The sequence below is a fragment of the Podarcis cretensis genome (assembly GCF_951804945.1).
Source record: "Podarcis cretensis genome assembly, chromosome: 10".
Taxonomy (NCBI): Eukaryota; Metazoa; Chordata; class Lepidosauria; order Squamata; family Lacertidae; genus Podarcis; species Podarcis cretensis.
In genome coordinates this window covers 49,987,705-49,994,483 of record NC_137179.1, presented here as the reverse complement: position 1 = coordinate 49,994,483, position 6,779 = coordinate 49,987,705, and positions in this window count along the sequence as shown.

Sequence of the window (6,779 nt, the reverse complement as noted above, 5' to 3'; positions counted from 1 at the left end):
AATATATCTTGCACATCCCTCCAAAGAATCCTAGGGCAGCATCTAATTAGGTAATAAATCTACAAGTGATGCAGTATACCTTGTGGGGAATTAGATAAAGTGAATATGAGGATATGTGATGTACAGTACATTCTCTCAGGATATTCAGCTGTGGTGTCCAGCTTGCAAAATGGACTTCTGCTTGTCTAAATAGGACTTCCTTGTCCTCTCATCTCTCTTTCAAGTCTCCCCCCATCTGCTCTGGAGGCTTGGAGGCAGGCGCGTCAGCTCCTAGGGGCCAAGGCAGTTTTGCTCCCCCAAAAGTATTTTTTCAGGGGGCTGAGTTCCCTCAATATTCAGGGGGCATTTGGCTCCACTCCCTGCCTCCTTGTGGTGTCGTGTGACATTGCATCCATGATGTCATGACATTGCGTGGTGTTGCATGCATGACATCATGGTGTCACATGGTGTCACGCATGGGCCCCCTCAATCCTCTTAATAAGATAGCACCTCTGCTTGGGCGACACATCAGAACAGATGTGGGAGATGGGGGCTGCAAGGGGGAGGACAAGAAGGGGAAATCCAGTTGTGCCCATTGGCATGACTCTGGACAACAACAACAACAACAACAACAACAACAACAACAACAACAACATTATTTGTACCCCACCCATCTGGTGGGGTTGGGAGGTGGGTGGTGCTGTGGGTTAAACCACAGAGCCTAGGACTTGCCGATCAGAAGGTTGGCGATTCGAATCCCCGCGACAGGGTGAGCTCCTGTTGTTTGGTCCCAGCTCCTGCCAACCTAGCAGTTCGAAAGCATGTCAAAGTGCAAGTAGATAAATAGGTACCGCTCCAGCGGGAAGGTAAACGGCGTTTCCGTGTGCTGCTCTGGTTCTCCAGAAGCGGCTTAGTCATGCTGACCACATGACCCGGAAGCTGTACGCTGGCTCCCTCGGCCAATAAAGCGAGATGAGTGTCGCAACCCCAGAGTCGGCCACGACTGAACCTAATGGTCAGGGGTCCCTTTACCTTTACCCTTTACATCTGGTGGGATAAAGTGGCTTACAGCATAAAGCATAATGAAACATCAAACATCACGCCCTATAAGCACAATCTTTGATATTTTGTAAGCCAGTGGCATATCAATATTCTTATTCGATATTCTTTCCATCATCTAGCCTTACAACACTTTCCATCTTTGGTAATAAGCATTGTGGATGTAAAATTTAAATGAATGAATACCACTGGTGGTAAGATTGTTTTCCCATGACCCAAAAGTTGCCACTGGTTACGCCACTCACCAGTTCATGTCTCTGCTTTAGATTTGTAGTGACTTCCTTAACACAAACAGGAAAACAGCCACTAACAAAGGAAAAGGTATTGCTGATACTACTTTCTTGCTATTTCAGCAGTGCTTCTTTGACATAATATGCTGAGCAAGGGAGGTTTGTGCAGAAAACCTTCTTTGGGGGTTTATTTGAAGAATTGCATGCCCTGCAGAAAAGTACATACACTTTTCAGCAAAGAGCATATGGCACAGTGGTGACCAAGCTGGTTCTCTCCAAATGTTGAACTACAACTCCTAGCATCCCTTACTATTGCTCATGCTGGCTGGGGCTGCTGGGAGCTGGAGTCTATCAACATCTGGAGAGCAGTATGTTGGCTCCCCTTGATACATGATTTTTAAAGCTTCATACAGCTCTTTAGACAAGTTTGTTCTGGATCCTGGTAGGAAGCAGTTAGAGTCTCCAAAACCACTGTATCCTCTTCCTCTCTTACGCACTTTCCATTATATGAAATATTCCATTGTATGGATTAGTTCCCCATTGGTTCAGGATGGGGTCCACAGAAAGATAGTGCTGAAGAGAAAATCCTTTTTGGAAAATTCATATAGAGGACACGAAGTCCAATAGGGGAGTTTCACAAGCCGTCTGCCATGTCACCACATAATTGAACTTACATGGGAACATCTGGGAAAGCTTCCCCTGATGATTCTTAACTCATGGGCAGGCAGATACGAGAAATACTCATTCAAGGATTTAGGTCCCAAGTTGTGTAAGGCTTTATAAGTCATCACTGGGGCTGGCTGGGACTGACAGGAGTTTAAGTTCAAAACATAGGGAGGGTACCAAGTCAGCAAAGGCTGATCTGGGAGATAGTAAGGCAGGAGGAAATTAAAGTAGCAGTGGGTGTAAGGAAAGAACATTTCATTACTTTGGAAAAGCTTGGCACCAGGAATGGGGTATCTTCTAAAGCGTTCCAACTTTACGTTTTCATGCCTCCATCTGCCTCTCACTTGATGTGATTTTAAACATTCATGAGATGAATCATCAAATGAAATAGCCACTGGTTGGACCAAAAGGAAAGGATGACTTCATATATCTGGAGTCTAAACGTTAATTCAAAAGATGTTTAAACAAAGCTCTGTTGTTTTAAACTGGGCTGGCATAGAGCAAGCCGGCAGATTTCTATAGGCCACAGTAAAGAAGTCCAGGAAGCTCTGGCGAAAATGATATTAAAGCTTCTCAACTCCCCCCACCCCCGCATCACCACATGCCCACGAAATCTGAATGGCATTTCTCTATCTCTCTCCTTTTCTCCTGCCCCCCCTTTTGACGGCATGTGTCTTTTGTGGTAATGACGGGCAGAACTTGTGTCTTGTGATAGCGCCATTTCAAAAAAGTCTTCAGTAACAACACCCCTTTAGGAAACAACGCAGTCACATGCTGAGAGGTGAAGTCTCAAGGTTATGAAACTGGATAAGAGTGAGACTTTACAGTACTTTCACATGCCATGAAACAAGCGCCAGATCAGTGGATTTGCAAGATGACAGAGTCTGTCCATGCTGTTTGGATTTATGCCAGGGTTACCATCAAAAGAGGCCCAGCGACAGGCGTAAGTAGGTGGGATATCTTGGTATGCGAATGCATCTCTAGATTTATAAACTAGGCAGGGCTAGACTGATAACTCTCTTTGATGTTGAGTAAAATGAACATTTATCTTTTATGAAAACCTTCAGCCTCGGCCTAATGAAACGGAAACATTTTTTCGCCGGCTCTTCTAAAGGAAGCATTCCCTCTAATAGCAAACTGTGGAGTTCAAGTGCCTTTCCGGTTGGAAAGGAGGCCACTAAAAACATGGCAGTAATCTTGACACACTTGAGGGACTCCTTAGTATGTAAATTTGTTAAATATATCAATCCAAAACAGCTTGACAGGGCCCTGCAAGCTTCCTGGCTAGCAGGATGTAGGTGATAGTTCAGCTATGGGGATGCATAGAGGGATGGCTGGATAGAAGGGGAAACAAGAGTCTAAGGTAGGGTTAACCAACATGGCGCCTTCCAAATGTTGTGGACTACAAATCCCATCATCTCTAAACATGCTGGTTGGAGCTGATGGAAGCTGAAGCCAAGCAACATCCAGAGAATAATGCTTTGTCTATTCCTGGTCTAAAGAAACCATGAGTTTTCTATTTGTGTGTTCAGGAATTTGGCAGAGCATGTGAATGCTGAAAGTGTGGTACACATAAGGAGCACCCCAATGTATTTGCACTGTTTGGTCCGTGGCCTTCCATGTGTTGCACAGGGAAAGTGTGCAGGGGGATTCTACTTGCACTTGCTTGAATGTGAGTCATTGTGCGGTATTGGGGATCCTGATGAAGTGGGGGTTTCTGACTGCATCAGCAAGTGAATGCCAGTAGAAGCCCCCTGTAGTAGGCTTTATGCAGTATGGCTGAAGTTGAGACACTGAATGTTGGGATATTAGCTGAAGGGAAGGGAAGGAAAATGGAGGGCAGCAAGGGAGAGGGAAGATGCCTGTTCAACCCCCTGACAGCTTGTAATATCATACCTTCTGACATCAAGTGACAGCAAAAACTGCAAGGCTTTTAGTGGGGGCGATTAGAATAAAATCTATTATTTGATTATTGATGTAAACCTCCAAAATGTATTTTGTATAGTTAAGTTTTTACCTCAGTACATTTTATTTTATTTTATTGCTATGGCTAGTGGCTGATGCAAATAAAGATTCTTCTTCTTCATAGCACCCAACATTCTGCAGATGAAAACAGGGACATTTCTCACTTCCCCCAACTCCCCCTCCTCGAACCCCCATTTTTTTGTGTCTCCCCACCCTGCATTTCCTGTCAGAGGAAGGGCAAGGGCTACCACCACCATTCCAATGGGACACAGCGCAAATGCCCTCCACTGTCCTGAGAAAACCTTTAATCCCGATTTTATTTTATTCCTTTGGTAGATGTACAAAAAGAAAAGCACACACCAATAAATAAACTTTGGAGAGGAGCAAGGTTAGACGTGGATGCACAAAGCATTTTTTTTAAAAAAAGAATTTATTTTTTAAGACTCCTCACGCTCCACTCTGCATCCCCTTTCTTCTCGCCCAGGGTGGCCCTGCCCTCTGCCTGCCCCTCAGAGCCGGCACATCATGCCATTCCCCCTCTTTGCCTGCTCTCCAGCAGCTGCTGAAAGCTGCCTAAGAGAGGAGAGGTCACAGGATGCTCCCTTGCAGTTGTCACTTCCACTGCTGTCACAGCTCGGGACAAGCGCTGGCTCCCTGAGCTCAGCAGCGACAGCACTGGTGGGGGAAATAGGGACATTCCAGGAGGAAATCAGAAGCCAGGATGGCTTTCATAATTTGGGGACCATCCCTGGAAAACCGGGACACTTAAAGAGTATGTAATATGTATTCTGCTGGTGGGAGGGATCACATTATAAGGGGCAGCTTAAGAAGGAAAGGAGAAAGAATACCTTTTCTGCTGTCTAGAATTGCATCCCCTCCCACCATACAGCTATAAAACACTCAGGGTTAGGTCTGTCATCCGTCTAGCAATATATAGCACAAGATGAGGTGGCTGGGGCTGAGGAGAGAGAAGGTGTTCTTTATCTGAGTCTCACTCCTATCCCCCATCCAGAGGGCCAGACAGCACTACAAAACGCTTGTTCCAGACTGAACGGAGCCATGAACACACAGGAGCGTTCTTCCTAGGCCTGGAGAGACACAACAACATTGTGGCTTCGTACACACCATCCATTTCAAGCATGCTGTTTCCTACAAAGATTCCTGGGAGCTGTAGTTCACCCCTCACAGAGCTACAATTCACAACACCCTTAACAAACAACAGTTCCCAGGATTTTTGGTGTGCGTGTGTGAACTTCAATGCAGCCTGTGCTGCAGCCCCTCCCTTTCAATTTTATATTTCTATTTTAAAGTGCAGCTCCTTCAGAATGGATCTCTTTTTTTCACACAGGAATAGTCTGCCTTTCCTCTTCATGAATTTATCAGCAACGTGCAGCAGTTCGGGACTTGGAAGTTTTAAATGTGCTCAGATGGACTATGAAATCTTTATAGCCAAGCAATTTGACAGTGTTTGGGATGGGTCCAGCCTTGTCAGTGGATGTTCACACACAGTTCCCTAAAAAAATAATATGGAGGCCTCTTTGGGCAGCCAAGTTGCTTCACTCTGGCCAAAGTCTCCAGCCTCTTGCTGCCCAAAATGAATTCTGCTCCTCATCAAAAGAGACATTTGTAAGTTAATTGAGCACTAGCGCCAAAGAAGTTTGTGAGTTTGCAAAACCTGGATTTCTTTTAGCAACTCTTGTTAAACATGTTATAATTGGTGCATGCAGTATTTAGTGGGTGTGATAGTGAGGCATCTAATCATAAGCCTGCATTTTTATTAAAGCTTATATGTTTAATCAGGGCTTGTATTTTAAAAATGAGCTTAAAGATCTTCAAATGTTTTATGCCAGGCAGAAGACCAGCTGCCTAAGAACCTTGGCAAAATGTTTTTACTCCTAGACAAGGGGCCCCCTGATTTATAGCAGAAAACAATTCTCAAAGTCGTAAAAAGGGAATTACAGGCTGAGAGCCAAGGTTACACTGACCCTACAAATTAAGGGTGGATAAATAGTAAAATGAGCCATATCTTCTTCCTAAGGTTAAAAAGGTCAAGAGCAGTGAAAAAGCAACTGGTCTGGCTGGCAGAAACAGAGCATTTTTGGGAAGTCTTTTCTAAAGCTGTTTCTTTCTTAAACTAAGATCCTTTTAAGATTTCTTTTCCTTTTAAAAGGTTATTTATGTATTAAATATATTAGTTTAAATATAATTATGCAAAGGATTTAAGAAATGCTAGATTCTTATTTCATATAGTTGGAAGAGATCACAGGGGCCATCAGCCACCAGCCCCCCCCTTGTCAGACAGGAGACGCCATCGAGCACTCCTGATATATGGTTGTCAGGCCTTTTGTTTAGAAACCTTCAAATGAAGGAGATCTCTCAATGTTGATGTGTACTCAAAATCCTTGACATATGTTTAAGATAAAAATTCAAGATTAATCATCTGTTTTGGAAGGCAATAGGGCAAGGAGGGCAAGAGGTGAGCTGGTAATTAAGATTCCTTGTTGAGACACATGTAAGATATATTACTACTTATTTGTCATTTATAGATAGAAGAATATATAGCTTTCTGATTCCCATAAAAGGGCAAGAAGGAAATGGGTGTATCTTTTGTGATTGGTTCTAGCAAACAGCCAATAGGAATTTCAACCAGGCTGATTGGACAGAGGCAGCCACAGGAGGAGCAAGGGGGCTGGATTAAGGAAATATAAGTGCTGGCCAGAATGGCAAGAGGCCAGGCCAGAGCTTGGTAACCATATACCACTGTGCCTCATATTTATTTGTCTGACAAATAAATTATTATTTTAATTTCTCTATTGCTGCGTTGAATATTTCATTCCAGCTAAGTGTTAACCACAAGCAGGGTGCTACAATAGAAACTGG